Here is a 17,146-nt window from a genome sequence, read left to right on the forward strand (position 1 = left end):
GCCAAACTAGAACACAATAAAAATCACAAAACCAAATTGTGTGTATGTTTGTTTTGAATGTTTTTTTATTACTCCTCTCTCATCCATCCTCTCCACAATTTCTTTCTTGCACTCTACAATTTCTTACATACACTCGCAAAACAATTGTAAAACAAAATATGGTGAGCATCAGGCAAGCAAACAAAAAACATGGTTAGCATCAGACAAACCACAGATAACATGGTCTCCATCAAACTGGCAAACGAGACAAAATGGTGAGCATCAGGCATCAAGACAAACAGCGGATAACATGGTCTGCATCAGGCAGACAAATCACATAACATTGTCAGCATTAGACAGGCAACCAAGATAACATGGTCAGCATTAGACAGGCAACCAAGATAACATGGTCAGCATCAGGCATCAGCAGAGACAGGCAAACCAGAGATGACATAAATAACATTAAAATAGATGCAACAATATAGGCGGCACATGGTGTACGTATTTCAATAACGTAGTAGAAACTGAACAATCCAACTTAGTTTCTTAACTAGTTATCAATCAATCATGAAACTTGCATAGCATGTATCCCGTTGGTGACGGTTCTATGCACTGGTCGTTGAGTTGCAGACACAGTACATACAATCAATGTGACGACAAAAATGTTGAAAACAAACATGTCTGTGCAGAGCACGATAGTCACAACCAGCTACCACTGAAGCTGCATGTTATACACACAGTTCTTCATTTCTTTCCAACCTTTTTTCTTTAAAAAAAATAGGGTCAAGAGCTGTGCTGTGAAGCGAGCTGTGGAAGTAATTTCACTGAAAAAGGGCGTGGCCCGAAAGACTTTGAATTTTTTGGGGTGTTTTGATTTTTTTTTTATCTTTGATTTTGATATTTGATTTTTTTATTTCATTTTTGATAATTTTCGGGTTACACGAATGTGATATGCGGATTACTCTCCTCAGCGGAGAGCACGGCAGCCACAGTGCGGCGCCTACCAAGGGCTATTGTATTCCCAATTTTGTCGTGATGTTTTCTTCTTTTAATGACAATTTCAAACTTTAAAAAAAAACACCTCTACATCACAAAGAAAAACAATGAAATCATAGGAGCCGTACACGCATCAAATACAAGCAAGTACTTGGTTCAAAAGAGATTGTACTGAGTGATAGCCTAGGCCTACATTTTAGACAGAGTACTGTCGAACTGTTGCAATGAGAGTCTTCACAGCTGTCTGCAGTGGTACATAATCTCTGTTGACAGCTGAATCTAGCAGTGTCATTAAGTCTGGCACTGCCTGTGTAAAAGCAGCTTCACTGTTTTTCCGATGATCCTCGGAAGGAAATGGTGGTGCAGCAAATGGAGCAGGGGCAGTAAGCTGTCCACCAGTCTCCAGATGATACAGAGCAGCAGCTTCTTCTGCATGCGGAAGATTCTCATGGGCCACAAGTGGGTTCTGTTTGTGTGTTTTCAATTCATCGGGAATGCCACGTCCTTTAAATAAATAAAAATACATAAGAACAAGTAAATGAATTTGTATTCACTGTTACTGGCACATACACAGCTATATATCTCCCTTGTTCTCCACGTCGTAAATAAATTGATACAACGCAAACAATAAAAAAATAAAGGTCCACAATAAACATTCTTTATGCTTGCAGGAGAATTTTTTTTTTATTAAAGTCATAGGTCCTCCTGAGCAGCAATGATTAATTCACACAAGAGGTTGTGTTGATCAAAATCAACCTCGCGGGGAAAGTATGTAATGCTGTTAGTTACAATGTTACGAAGGAAACTGTAAGCCATTTGTTCGTTGTGGTATCTGCATACTTGTGAATGATTGTTCATGATGTCAGCGATTCAAAGTGACATCATCACAGTGCATTGCACCATCAACTGACAATGAGTCATGTGATTGTTATGCCAATAACACAAAAGGTTATTGAATGAAGTGAATTGACTGATGTGATCTTGCTGTGCTTGCTGAGCCTGTACGCGGTTTTCACACGCGGGTGTTTGTTTATGTCCGGTCGTTATTTACCTTGCTAATCTGAGTAGCCAGCAGACGAACAAGATTTGAACATTCAAACAATAAGTACAGCACAATACACACCCCACAAATGCACCAAACACTAGTCTCACCTTGCATTGCCCCGCCGAAACTTAGCCCTCTCATAATAATCCATAATATATCGAGACCACACACACGATGTGTAATGTTCTCTCTATTCTTCAGTCACACGAGAAGAAGCAATAAAAGAAAACCCAACAAAACTAATCAGGCTTGAGTTCAAGACAGTTGAGCGGAAGTGCACAAGCAACATCAATCTAGACTTCAATATTAGAGAGTGACTGGATCCACTATGGCTCAATGGTACTGTGATTGGATCCACTAGGGCTCAGTGGTACCGTGAATGATATCATTACACGATGTATCCATGGACTTCCACAAATTTCCCAAACGCAAACCAGCTTTCTTTATAAGTTTTATATGTTATTAAAATAGTACAATAATTTATGAATATATGATGTGCATAAGTCGTATTATTGATGTAAAAATGTCCAAACTGAAACTAATGAGATGTGATAAACCACAGGCACTCGACAAAAAGCAGCTAGGTGATTAATATTCAGCTCTTAGACTTTGTGACCTAAAATGGTATACGTGTGTCCTCTTATCTGTTACTTTTATTATTATAGTTATTGGTATTAGCTCTTGGTTCTTTTACTTTTTAATGAATGATTGCCCAGACACAGATCATGTGAACATGATAACCGGGAAGTGATTTTCCCTTCTGCCTGGACGAAGAAACGAAAGCAGACGACACCAACGACGCTGGAAAAATGCACTAACACTCTGACCTCTCACCTTCACACACACTAGAAACATCACCACAACAAGAACACTACATACCTCCCGCCTCCCTTGCTGATAGTTAGTATCCATAGCCATCGAATCTCAATAATATTCCACAATTACATATACACATGTACTGACGAGATGAGTGCACGCTTAAAGTAATTATTATAAGACAAGCGCATTATAAATACTGTAATTATTATTATTATTATTATTATACTGTACCTCCTGTACCGCTCTGGACACCATTGTATCCAAGGCCTGGTCGCCCACAGTCCGGCTCCGGGGATTGATCCCACGATCCTTACAAAATTTCCGAAGGTTGGCCGCCGAACTTCCTCTTTCCAACCCGGATTTTCGAAGTGTGTTTGACACGCTTTCGTATGTCTCCCCGCTATTTAGCAGGGCAATTATCATGGGCTGATACTCCTCCAGTGCCATCTTAATTTGCGCGCCAGGGAACTTGAGGGAGCATCCCGTTATTGTATTTATCACGCGGGCTTTGTGCTTCGCACTCAAACAAAAATGAAGAAACGGAAGTTGATTGTTTTTTGTTTATCGTTTAGAAAATGAAATATTGAAAAACGGAAGTAAACTGTTTTGCTGTTTACTGTTTTGAAGAATGAAAAACAAAATATTGAAAAACGGAAGTAGACCTTGTTTCGTTTTTTGATTTGTGAATTGAAAATCAAATATTGAAAAACGGAAGTGAACTGTTTTTCTGTTTACCGTATTGAAGATTGAAAAACGAAATATTGAAAATTGAGTCGTTTTTCATTTTTTGTTTTGTGAAACTGAAGATGAAAATTGAATTAACGGTGGGTACCGTCATTCAGGAGGCCCCCATTCTATACGGATAGTTTCGAGGTTGACCATGGGCAGCGCCATTTTGTTGTGAAATACGTCATCAGTTTGTGTACACAGGAAGTTGTGACATCCGTCACCCTATGGGAGGGGTGAAGGCAACATTGTTCATCAGTAGAAAGTTGTGAAACCCGTCACCCTATGGGAGGGGTGAAGGCAAAATTGGTCATCACTGAGTGTGTGTAACACAGGAAGTTGTGAAATACGTCACTCTATGGGAGGTGTGACGGAAAAATTGTTCAACAAAAACATCATAGGCCAAACTGTGCAGGGTTAACCGCAACAAACTCAAACCATTCATACTACTGAAATGGGGGTCCTTAACGTCCTCACAGGAAATTTTCCTTTTAGGGACATGAGTTGGTGATACGCTAAAATTCATACTACTCTGCATTTGAGTGACTTATATATTACCAACATTTTTATGTCTTATTTTCAGCACAGGTGTAGGAAAAATCATGAACCAAAATGTTATTTATTTTCTAATTTAAAGGCACAGTGCAGCTCATAGCCTTCGTTTTGCGTTTTCGTTGCAGCTGAGTGCATTTACAGTTCAAAAATCCGCCTATGGTAGTAAAACAAACCCAAATCTACCCAACGACGACATCTGTGAAGCTCGACAGTTTCTTGTTCACGCGAGTGCATAAATTAACCTAGTTATTACGTGGTGTACGCACAGATTCGTGACGTAAGCGTCGTCTGCTTTGATCATTGATGCCAAGATACACGATCAGATTCGCCAGTACGTTTGAGACGGACCGCCCGAAACTGACCACAAACCGACCGTGTAGCATGCGAACCGTACGTCTCACAAGCTTGATAGCACCCGTCTCGGCCCATCCGTTTGAAATACAGCAGGATCTATTCCGAACGGATCGCAAGGAACTTCCAGTTCCAGCCCGCCCTGAGCGCACTTCAGTCGACACCCACTTTACAAATCATCAAATGGCGGTCAGTTCAGCATCAAAACTTGCCGATTCGGAACCGAAATATTTCATCAACCTGAATCTTGGCCGGCGAGGAGTTGGAATCTATGGAACCATGGAAGTAAAAACTACACAAACCAGCAACATCGGGACCTGTTCCTACTGTCCATGCAGCAGACGTGGGGTGAAATGAAAGGTAAGCGTCTGGATCTAGATTTGTTTGCATTCATGTATTGTAAGGTCTGTATCAAAGATGGTTTGTCTGTCTCTGTCTCTATGCTTTCCTTGCTGTACGCTTTTGTCTTGAAGGCAAGTATGTAGATCTACATTTCTCTCCTGTTCCTGTCTCAAATCTGCCTTAGCCGAACTCTAGTTCTACGTTCAAAACATGTATCTACCTCTTGGCACATTGCCTCTTTTAGTTTTACAGTGTAAAATTATCTGACAACTTCTATCATACTGTAATCAATGTGTCATCTGTTTGGGAAAATGCTGTCAGTTTCAGAGTCTAGTGATGTGTTGATTACCCTACCGTAAATTGCGTAGTTGAAATGATAGAGAAAAACAAAACGCAGCAGCAACGATCAGTCATGTAGCATTCAGTCATCTTTATGCTCTTGGTTTAAATCAAATTTAGCTTAGTCACGAACACAAAGCAAATAGTGGCTGACTCAGTCACTGGGGTATTCGCATAAGAAGGCTCTCTTGCTTTGAAATTACCAAACAATAACACACACACGCACTCATTGCCAACCAAAAAAACCGCACACGCACACACAGTGACCCGCACATGCATACTGTGAGACACACACACACACACACACACACACACACACAGCCATACGCATGCACAGAGAAAGAGGGAGAGAGATGACAAATGAAATACTAATTTTGCTTTGCTGCTTTTATTTCCTCCAGTTAATGCCATCAAGACAAACAACAATCCTTCGTAATAATGGACTTGACAGGGACAGATGACATCTACACTCCAAAGTGAAAGTACTTGCAAGAGCATTTAATTCTTCTGCCTGTCAGTGTCATCAAGAAACAACCTTCAGCCACAAATCGGGTAAGCTTGACACCAGCCTGTATGCTGTAGCTTCAAAAACCTGTTCAATTTACAGATCTAACAATAAAAATAGATCAATATTGGTGGGAGTGGAGATTGATGTATGCTTTGGCCTTGGGTGTGTGTGTTGGGGGGGGGGGGGGGAGAGGTATGATACATATACCAGACATTTAAAATCAAGTGAGCTTACTGTACACCATGTAAACAAGGTATGTGTAAAACCTTTTCAGTCCATCATCATTCCCTCTGGAGCTGTGGTTTGAACCATGTGTTCCGTTTGTACCATTGTGACCAGGTGGGCATCGCCACCCATTAGGCATAATGCAATCACACTCACTCACTTGGTTGTGGGGAAAAAACTCATTACCAACAACCACATGAACAGTTGCATTGTGCAAGTCTGGAAGATATCTGGCAGGGGGAATGTTCAGTGTATTTTGATTTATTAGGTGTGAATGTTGAACGTTTGTATCACTGTTCCTTAAATTCACATCCATGTCAAACATCACACAAAGATAATGAGCGTCAATGATGGCAAGAAAAATAGCGGAATAAAAAAGCAAATAGACTTTAGAAATATAATATTACATAATTAATAAGAAAAGAGATGTATAGTATTCTTTTTATATAAATTTGAAATGGGCTGTGTGACTGTTTACTGTGCTTTCTTTTTTTTCTTTATTCTATTTTTTTTTTTAAAGATACATTCAACACAGTCTTTTGTGTTTGATGTTATTGTAATACTATATATATATATATATATGAAAGTAAAAGAAGTAAAATCATGTTAAAAAAACAAAACAAACACAAATTTGATCAACTGTTCTTGAAGCTCAAAGTGTCACGGGTCGTCTCGTCTATGACACACACGCAGTTTGGAAACAGCCACAAGTCTTCTGTAATGACTTCCACTTCGGCCTGTGTGTGTGAAGCACCTGCAAAACACACACACACACACACACACACACACACACACACACACACACACACACACAAAAGTTTATTTGCATGTTTACATTGTTTTTGAAATCGTTTAAACATGTTCCTCTATGTATGTTTCAGGATGACACATTTGACAACAAAGAAGATAAGTTCTCAAAGTTGATCTGGATTACCTGCACAACGACCATGAAAACAAAAAAGGGGGGCGGGGGGGGGTGGGCACGGAGCCTCTGGGCCCTTCCCAACACGACCCTGAACAACCTTAACCAAGAACCAGTTTTGGATGACGACCCTATACTAGGCGGATCACCCGAATTTGGGCCATCGGCTGCTGATGTCAACACATCTTCAGAGAAGGTTCAAGACCCAAAACGTGTGTGGCAACAAAGGACACAAATACAAAGAAAAGGTTGGAAAACCAAGAGGCTGTGTGCTGAGGAATATTAGCTCTGTGCTGCAAAAGAGATTAAAGGCACATTCCTTCTCGTGAAAACAGTTCTATCCTTGGCACAAAGCTTTAATTGACAGTGGGGTTTTGGTGACTCGTCGAAGACGACCCATTTGGAACTTCGTAAGGAATTTCATGGCGTGGGTCGTGTACGATGCATACTCTGCAAAGAGGCGGCAAAACGTTTATCCCCATTCGGATTGCGTGGATCATGTACGACCCAAGCTTTTTACGTTGACTCCTTATTTGGAAGGTATGGGTCATACACGACCCACATCATCCGGACTGTGTAGTCCAACACATGATCTGGTGAAGGCTAGGAGAGTATGCCTTCAGACCAGACGGACATAAGTGCAACAACAGAACCCATCACAACATGGGCCATGAATCCAGTAAATGAACTCAAATTAGTGCACCCCCCCTTTCAAATAGAACAATCAAATCTGCATCTAAATCAGTCATTGTCAGTGTTGTTCACATATCTTGTCTAACATGGACGCTATGGCATGCTTAAGCGGTGTAGGTTTCTATCCTCTCGGCAGGCATAAAAGGCAGTTTTTGGAGCTGTTTAAGCGGGTAATGAGACCAAAAAAATGATACATCTGAGTAACTCACAAACCCATTCAGCATGGGTGGGAGCCCAACATATTGCCAGGACTAAACATTTTGGAAGGCCGGGGTCCAGGGGCCGCTAAGGCTCCAGCGGGGTGCAGGGGCAGCGCCCTTGTTGGGGGGTCTAGGGTGGCAGTGCCCCCCAGCCGAAAATGAATTTTAGCATTATACTTTATAGGGAGGGTTTAGGTGGCCTCTCCTGACTAAATCTTATAACAAACAAGTTTTTTTTAGAGATGCATAATATATATTTGTAACTGACCAGCTGAAAATGAATTTTAGTAATTCAAGAGGGGCTATTAGTGTTCTATTAGAGCCTCTCCAGGGTTTAAAACTGAAAACAGCTACCACAAAAATTAAAATGGGGGGGGGGGGGGGGGAGGATGTGTAAGAATGCACAAAATCAAAAACCTCTATACTTGAATTTGGTGTTTGGTTGCACCACTCTTGCTAGGGGGTCTACAAAAACAAGTTGTATACACATTTCAAGAAGGGTTTTAGAAGCATCTCCTCTCCTAAAGTTAAACAAAAACTTAAAATTGGAGATGCACAACATTTTAAAAAATCTTGTAAACTTGAAGGTATTTGGAAGTGTCCAGCTGAAAATGAATTTTAGCAATGCAATAGGTGTTATTTGAGCCTCTTCTGACTCTGAAAACAGCACACAATTTTGTTTGTTTAAAAAATATTATTGGGGGGGGGGGGGGGGGGTTAAATGAATGCATAAAATCAAAAACCTCTATACTTGAATGTGTTTAGTTGTATCACTCTTGCTAGGGGGTCTACAAAAACAAGTGGTACACATTTGAAGAAGAGTTTTAGAAGCATCTCCTTAAAGTTAAACAAAAACTTTAAATTGGAGCTGCAAAAAATTAAAAATTCTTGTAAACTTGAAGGTATTTGGAACTAACCAGATGAAAATAAATGTTAGCAAATCCAGGTGCTATTTGAGCCTCTCCTGGCTTAAAGGCACAGTAAGCCTCCCGTAAACCATCACAGATACGGTCAGGCTTTTACACACAGTACAAACACCCTTTCATTTAAACACTCACCGATTGAGAACATCCTAGGTGCCCTCCGTAAAGAGCGAACAATTTTCAAAGAATTTATTTTTGCGTGGTTTATCTTACCCCTGAGCCATCGTGAACCCGTGTGATCCAGTTTCCCTTTTTCACAATGTAGTCGTCAGTTAGTCATTTGAATGGGACTCGATGTGAGCTTATCTACAATAGCACATTTTTATGCACGAAACAAACGGCTGTGTTTCACAAGAACTCTAGCGATGGCTTTTGACTGTTGAGAGGAACGGCGATATGCACTGTAAACCGTCGTCTGCTACGACCCTTGCGTGACCCTGCTTCCGGGTTTGTACTGATCTTGTCTTGATGAAAAAATAATTCTTTTATGATTAAAGAATGTATGTGTAACAAGCTGTCAATCTATTATTTAGATTTTAAAAGTTAGGTCTAGCGCAAAAACGCACCTTGGTCCAAAAACATTTTAATAATCATCGATTAACGGCTATCGCCAGTTTACATCGATAGAATCAGACCCGAAGGGAAGTAACTCAATTTTTGACCTGAGTTCAGGATGGGTACAAAAAGTGTTCGAGACAATCTGCAAAATTAATTCTTTAAAAACTGCTTGCTCTTTACGTAGGGCACCTAGAATGTTCCCGTTTGGTGAGCGTTCAAATGGAAGCGTGTTTGTACTGTGTGTAAAGGCCTGACAGTATCTGTGATGGTTTACGGGAGGCTTACTGTCCGGGCGTGATTTCCGGTATCAGTTGAATAAAGTTCATAACAGCCGTCCAGCACCAAAACGAGGCGCCATTTGTAGAGGACCAAGTCCACGAAAATAAATTCTTTGAAAATTTCTCACGTTCGACAGAAAACATCCAGGATGTTCCCGTTCGGTGAGCGTTCAAATGGAAACTTGTATGCTTGTACTGTATGCAGACGCTCGGGGAGCTCTGTGATGGTTTACGGGAGGCTTACTGTGCCTTTAACAAAAAAAATAGCACACTTTTTTTTTTTTTTTTGGGGGGGGGGGGGGGGGGGAGTAAATTAATGCTTAATATAGGTAGCGGCAGTAACGCTAGTCCCATGCGGGAAAGCGAGATCTGTGCTGAAAATAACACGTTTTCAATTTCCGACAGCTTTCAATATATGGCATATTATTGAAAATGGAAACTACAGAAATGAAGTTGGATTCTTTGTCTTTTACCCCATGCCATTTGTTTGCAAAATGTGCTTGGATTGAATGCGTGTGCGTGAATCACAAATACTCTCTCCGGATTTTCGGACAGCCGTGACGCGACCGCCATTACTACTTGCTCTTCAACTTTTTGTGGTGTTTCCCTTTCGGCGTTGTATTTTCTAAAAATAGTTTCATTCAACGATCGGAAACCAGTGTCGACTGCTAAAGAAAGAGTCCCTTTTCTTTCTAGGGGGGGTATTTTTTAGATTAAATCGATGGTGGATTTTAGACATGGACAATAAAAAATTGCCCAACTTTAACCTTTCGTAACTTAAAAACAACTCAAACGATCGTAGTCGTAAAAGATGCGCTAGAAAGTCCGATTTCTTGTGAATCCTCCAAATATGGAAGTTTCCGTTTAAGATTCATGCGCGCGAAGCGCGAGCCAATCAAAACCGAGGACCTGCAAAACCGGTAAAATCCGTTGCGTTGATCGCGAGTCATGGCGGAGTATTCAAGCGAAGCGATGGTGACGCACGCTTCGAGACAATTTGTGGAAGAAATCAAACCCATCCTTGGTAAGTGTTGATGTTTTTCTGTTCATTTAGTGTTTAGAAGTTGATCTGTCGAACCATTCTGCTGAATTTAGCGTTTTGAGTGCGTAGTTTTCATTTTGATGATAGTAGTTTGTGCTGGGTCATTTTGTATTGGGTGTTGAAATGGGGGTACTCGATAAACGACCTAAGTTATTTTTTGCCTTTCGCCGTACATGTGATATATTTGTTTCAAACTAATCTTGAATTATTACTCCGATGGTTTTTGTTTCTCAGTTGTTGTTTTCTTGAGGATTAAATTAGGATTAAAAGGAATAATTGTTCCTTTGCTAAAACCGGAAGTGCAAGACTAGGCCTAGCAACGAGTAGCGTAGCTTACATGCACTGACCCTAGCGCATCTCCATTCCTTCTTCCTTTCCCCCCCAGTTAATCAGAGTTTATGGTCCATCAAACTTGTGTGATTACTAATTTGTTTCTCATGACAAGCAAGGTGATATAATAAATTAGAAACGAGTTAAAAAATAACCAAATACATGACAGAAAAACAAAGCAAACTTTTGTTTTGGGACAAAAGTAAAACTGAAAGTAAACAGGCCTTCATGGTGGCTTCCAGTAAGTTCGTCACACGGTAGATTCGTCACCGGTCCCGGTAACTTCGCCACAGTAGTCCGAGCGCGGCTCTCTCTATCTCTCTCTCTCTCTCTCTCTCTCTCTCTCTCTCTCTCTCTCACCTCCTTCCACCCCTCCCTCTCCTCACATTGAGTTTCTCTGCCTCCTTGACAGTGAGGTTGAAGTCATAGGACTCCCTCTCTCTCTCTCTTGGTCGCGCGTGTGTGGGTGTTAGTCAGTGTGTGGGTGTGTGTGCGATGGTGTGTGTGAGTGTTTGTGCGTTTGTACGTGCGTGTGTGTGCGTGCGTGTCATGGATATGGGTGTATGTACGTCCGTCCGTCCGTCTCTCTCTCTCTCTCTCTCTCTCTCTCTCTCTCTCTCTCTCTCTCTCTCTCTCTCTCTCTCTCTCGCTCCCTCTCTCAGACTACATGCTTTTGAGAACTGCTCAATGAGTAGATCTCGGGTTGAGAACTGCTCAATGAGTAGATCTCGGGTTTTAAAATAACAACGCTCGGACTGTGTCGTCTGAAAACTGCTCAGTTGAGAACTGCACAATGAGTAGATCTCGGGTTTTAAAATAACAACTCTCTCTCTCTTTCTCTCTCTCTCTCTCTCTTTCTCTCTCTCTAAAAAATGTCAGTGAATCTTGAATCTCTCCCACAAATCAAACATCTGAAAGCATAAGCTCTAAGCTTAACACCCGCCCACCCCTGCCAGTAATTTCGTCACGGGTGACGAATCTACCGCGTGACGAACTTACTGGTAGCCTTCATGGTTTCAGTACAAAAATATTATGAACATAGTATTACATTTTTGTTTTGTTTGTGCGTGTTACAGATGATGCTCACTTCCAGCAAATGAAGTCTGCTTTCACACTCACAGCAACTGGAAGAGGTCGACCACCCAAACTTCAGCTGGTACCACTGACCAACAAGCTATTGTTGCAGCTGGATCTGCTTCGGTTGGAAACAGGGAGGGATTGGAGTGACCTGGTTTCATTTCTCCCCAAAGTGTTTGAGTGAACTTGCTGCAAGGACTTGAAATCAAGGCAGAAATTGAGGGAACAGTGAAAGAAGCAACAAAGCTGGGGAATAAGACTGGATTAGAACTAGAAGCATTTTTGGATATCGACGCAGGGCGTTGCATCATGGGCCGGAATGTTGGGGTTCATTTGCTGAAACATAGGATCACAAGAAACCACCTGCTCAATCCGGACCTTCTGGAAGACCTTGACCGTCCATCAGAACTTGTGAATGGCATGGTGCTCGATCTAATATCGTTCCACAAAAAGGAGAACCTATCGCTGACTTCTGCCAGATTCCTGCATCGGTTGTTTTTGGACACAACATTGTGCTTGCACCATTTTCTTCTTCTGGCAGAACATTCACAGTCGAATCTCCAGCAAACCTGCCTGCCATGTACACCTGTTTCAAGCAGTACTTGACTGACAACTTTGTTTGACTGACTTTGAAGAAGGGGTATATATGCATTTGACTGTCACTTCTCATCCGACTGTGCACTTTGCAAGAATTTAGTTTTCCCCAGAGAACTGTGAACAATGTTAGTAAATTTATCCCACATACGTGAGAGAGATAACCGTGAGATAAAAATCGTTCAAATCACACGTGTGTATATCATGTAAATGAGGTCAACCGGAAGGTCAAGCTATGTAAATTAGTAGTACATGGGATAAACCGGAAGGTCAAGCTAATCCTATCGAGGAAGGATATGCTTTGCTGTTGTTGTTCCTTTTGGTTTCTTTTATCCTGTGGCCACTGCTTTTCTTTTTATCTGGTATATTTTGAAGTGATGGGTTTGATTTCTTCCACAAATTGTCTCGAAGCGTGCGTCACCATTGCTTCGCTCGAATACTCCGCCATGACTCGCGATCAACGCAACGGATTTTACCGGTTTTGCAGGTACTCGGTTTTGATTGTTCGAATATTAAACTTAACAGTGTTGACAAAGGCGAACTACTTTGTCCTAGTTTGAGAGTGTGTGTCATGGCGGAGGAATGAATGTCAAATTGAGTAAAGTGGTTTGAAGTTCTAAAGCGGTTGATCCAAAGGCAATATCGCTGTCGGTGACTTTTAGTTAGATCTGGCACAGAAGTATATAATGTAGGATAAACAGAATACTACATGGCTTGCTGTGTCGTACCAGATTTACACTCGTTGCTTTTTCAAATCGTAAACAGCTCGCTTTCGCAGTTCACTATTTAAACAAGAAGGGCAAAGCCCATACGACTCACATCCTTGACCTTTACATGACCTTGACCTTCAGGGTCAAGGTCAAATAACTAAACCTAGCAATGACATCATACACTAAGAACTGCTTTACACATTTTTCCTACCAAAATACATGTGACCTTGACCCAAGGTCAAGGTCATCTAAGGTCATGCAACACAAAGCTGTTAATTCAAGACATAGGAAGTACAATGGTGCTTATTGGCTCTTTCTACCATGAGATATGGTCACTTTTAGTGGTTCACTACCTTATTTTGGTCACATTTCATAAGGGTCAAAGTGACCTTGATCATATGCGACCAAATGTGTCTCATGATGAAAGCATAACATGTGCCCCACATAATTTTTAAGTTTGAAACAGTTATCTTCCATAGTTCAGGGTCAAGGTCACTTCAAAATATGTATACAATCCAACTTTAAAGGACCCTTGCGACCTTGACCTTGAAGCAAGGTCAACCAAACTGGTGTCCAAAGATAGGACTTACATTGCCCTGTATAGCATACATAGCTAAGGTTGCCATTCTCGATAACTTCAGAAGAAAATGTGAAAAATGGCCGTTTTTAAGACAACAATTACGGCCCCTGTGACCTTGAACTTGAAGTGAGGTCAAGTTGCCGCACATGTTTTTTGAGATCTTGTAACCATACACCATCAGGCCACATCAGGTGTTGATAGACTTAATAGTGTCCAAGAAATATCCAACGTTAAAGTTTTCCGGGCGGACGCCGGGACGGACGGACGGACGACTCGGGTGAGTACATAGACTCACTTTTGCTTCGCATGTGAGTCAAAAAACAACTCGTGTAAATCTGGTACGACACAGCAAGCCATGTAGTATTCTCTAGATCTTACTTCAATCAATCAATCAATATGAGGCTTATATCGCGCATATTCCGTGGGTACAGTTCTAAGCGCAGGGATTTATATATATATTTTTTTAATTTAAAAAAAAAATTTTTTATGCAATTTATATCGCGCACATATTCAAGGCGCAGGGATAACAGTGACATTTTTATCTAAGCCTATACAATTTTGCCAGGAAAGACCCTTTTGTCAATCGTGGGATCTTTAACGTGCACACCCCAATGTAGTGTACTTGATTGAACACATATTTGTGAAGATAACATTGTAATCAATCTACACACCAAAAATCATGGCTGTATTTTCAGTAGTTTCTGAAATATTTCAATCTGAAATGTGCTACCCCCCTCTGGGGGGGGGGGGGGGGGGGGGTTTGTCCACTCTTGGGGGATTATTTTCAACATTACACTGAATTTTACTGATGTCTGTAAAGATTACACTGTAATCTATCTACACACCAAAATTTTTCGTTGTATCTTAAATAGTTTCTTAATTATTGGCCTTGAAGTGCGAAAAACTGTAATTTTCCTGTTTTTCCGCTTGACAAATTGAGGTTTTTGACATTTTTGAGGCTCTTTTACTCCAAAAGCATTGAACTAAGCTGTCTGAAAAAAAATAGCCATGTTCTACACACATTTGTTTGGAATATGTGAAAGTTTCAGACAGCTGCTATACATATTGTGTGAATTGTGATGACCCAAAGTTGTTCTCCCGTGCAATTTTGCGATGGGTTTAATTGTGTTTTTCGTGAAGTTTGCATGCTTGCTGACAGAAGCCATATGAGATTAGAGGGCTAGAACTATGTGTTTTTTCTATTCTTGGTTGCTGATAACAGATCCTGAAAAGTTGAAAGGGCTGAGGATAACTATGTGGTACCCACATGCTGCTGAAGTTGCCCTATTTTACAGTTTTAAGCAGAGTCGCGACAGCGTATGTACTAAAATATCAAAATCTCAGGAACTAATAAAGGTATCCACTTACTTTTTTTTGTGTTTTGCTTGTACTTTATTTTTCTTTCAAGACATCACAAAACATTCACTCTCACTTCAAAACCAAGTTTTGACTGCCGCTACCTACTTAATATAAAAAATGTTTACCGCATTAAAGAAAAATCGCCTAGCTAACAAAAAATTAGACAAACACAGAAAATAACAGTCACCTCCCTTGTATTTCAAATTTTTACATGTAGCTTATGATTTTATCATTACAGGTGGTATATTCTCAAATAATTGTTTAACCATAGCTTGAACCAAATGAGAAACAAGTTTAAAGTCAGTTTGCTTCAATTGAACACCTTAAAAGGGCTAACTGCTCAGGTTAAAAAAGAAGAAGGTTTAGACAAAAACAGAAACCACCAGAGTTATATCCCTTGCTAATGCCATACACAGTCTTCTGATGCTGCTTTTCAATTCATTTCAGGAGTTATATTTGAAAATGATTGTTGAATCATAGCTTCAATTAAAAGAGAAATATGTTTTATTTAATTTTAAGTCTGTTTCACTTGCTAACTTTCTAAAGGGCTCAATGCATCAGAAGCTAAATACCGCTGGTTCATAGATCAGGAATGCAAGTTTTCTGTTCCACAGCACTGAAGGTTTGTGAATCCCTGCAATAGGAGTATATAAAGATGTGGGTGAGTCGAGTTTACAAATAGCAACTATGATGCCACATTCCCCTGGATGACATGACATGACATTGCTGCCCCCTGTTAGTCACTCTGACATGGTGAAAGGTGGCTGACCTGGCACAACTACATCTCACATGAACCCAGTGTAAACAACAGCTGCCAGGGATTAACAAAAAAAAGGTATAAAAAAAAAGTTGCCAAATTCTTCCTGGGAATCCGTCTTCGAGGGAAGAAATCCCACCCCTGGCATTGCCTTCAAACTTTCGGATGTTTGTGCTAACACATGTCGTAAAGTGCATACTGAGTTTCAAGTTGTTTGAGACATTTAATAGGTCTGCTGTTATTTGTCATGTCAGAAACAAATTAAATTGACGGTAGGTTTTTGCTGACTCATCGAAAAAAATGATTTGTTGAAATCTTCAAAAACAATGACAGATGCGCCACATACTCACATTTCATGTACATATTTTATCAGACATGGGTGGTATGAGGATTTCAACGCGAAACAACTTTTTAAGAAGTTGACTCATTCCGAGCGCTGAGCGCAAATGTCGGCCTACGCCTAGCAAAGCTCACTGCCGACACACTTAACTGATCAATGGCTCTTGAAAAAGCATTTTTCAAGAATTTGTGTGTGCGTTTAAACAAGTGCGCTGTAAACAGCCAATGTTAAAACTGTTTTCAATTTAAAGGTAAATTGAAGGTTTCATTTTTCTAAATGCATGCTAATTTTAATTTGTTTCTGTTCAATCGGACAGGGTACCTCTTTATTATCAAAATTCTTTCTGGTATGTCGCATAACATCAATCAATCAATCAATGAGGCTTATATCGCGCATATTCCGTGGGTACAGTTCTAGGCGCTCTGCAGTGATGCCGTGTGAGATGAAATTTTATACGGCCAGTAGATTGCAGCCATGTCGGCGCATATTTACCTTTCACGGCCTTATTCCAAGTCACACGGGTATGGTAGACAATTATTAACTGTGCCTAAGCAATTTTGCCAGGAAAGACCCTTTTGTCAATCGTGGGATCTTTAACGTGCACACCCAATGTAGTATACACAGGGGGTGGTTCGGACACCGAAGAGAGTCTGCACACAAAGTTGACTCTGTGAAATAAATTTCCGCCGAACCTGGGATCGAACTCGCGCTGACAGCGGCCAACTGAATACAAATCCAGCGCACTACCAACTGAGCTATATCCCCGCCCCTAACAGCAGAACTAATATCTCTAATGACTTGGTATTTCGTGTGTAGTTTACGACATGTGTTTGCACAAATCCCCGTATTCGTAAGTTTGAAGGCAATGCTTTGCGAGTTACTCAAATGTACCATTTTT

The 17,146-nt window shown here is 40.7% G+C and overlaps 1 protein-coding gene and 1 long non-coding RNA gene across 2 annotated transcripts in view; both read left to right on the top strand.

The window, feature by feature from the left end:
• Positions 1 to 17,146, top strand: part of LOC138962194 (androglobin-like) — a 248,118-nt gene that overhangs the window by 37,067 nt on the left and 193,905 nt on the right. The window lies entirely within an intron of this gene.
• Positions 10,047 to 15,159, top strand: LOC138962190 (uncharacterized). The gene is made up of 2 exons (XR_011454438.1): positions 10,047 to 10,483; positions 11,908 to 15,159. It is a non-coding gene; the product is annotated as an uncharacterized lncRNA (long non-coding RNA).

Source organism: Littorina saxatilis, linkage group LG3 (assembly GCF_037325665.1).
Source record: "Littorina saxatilis isolate snail1 linkage group LG3, US_GU_Lsax_2.0, whole genome shotgun sequence".
In the NCBI taxonomy this organism is placed as follows: domain Eukaryota; kingdom Metazoa; phylum Mollusca; class Gastropoda; order Littorinimorpha; family Littorinidae; genus Littorina; species Littorina saxatilis.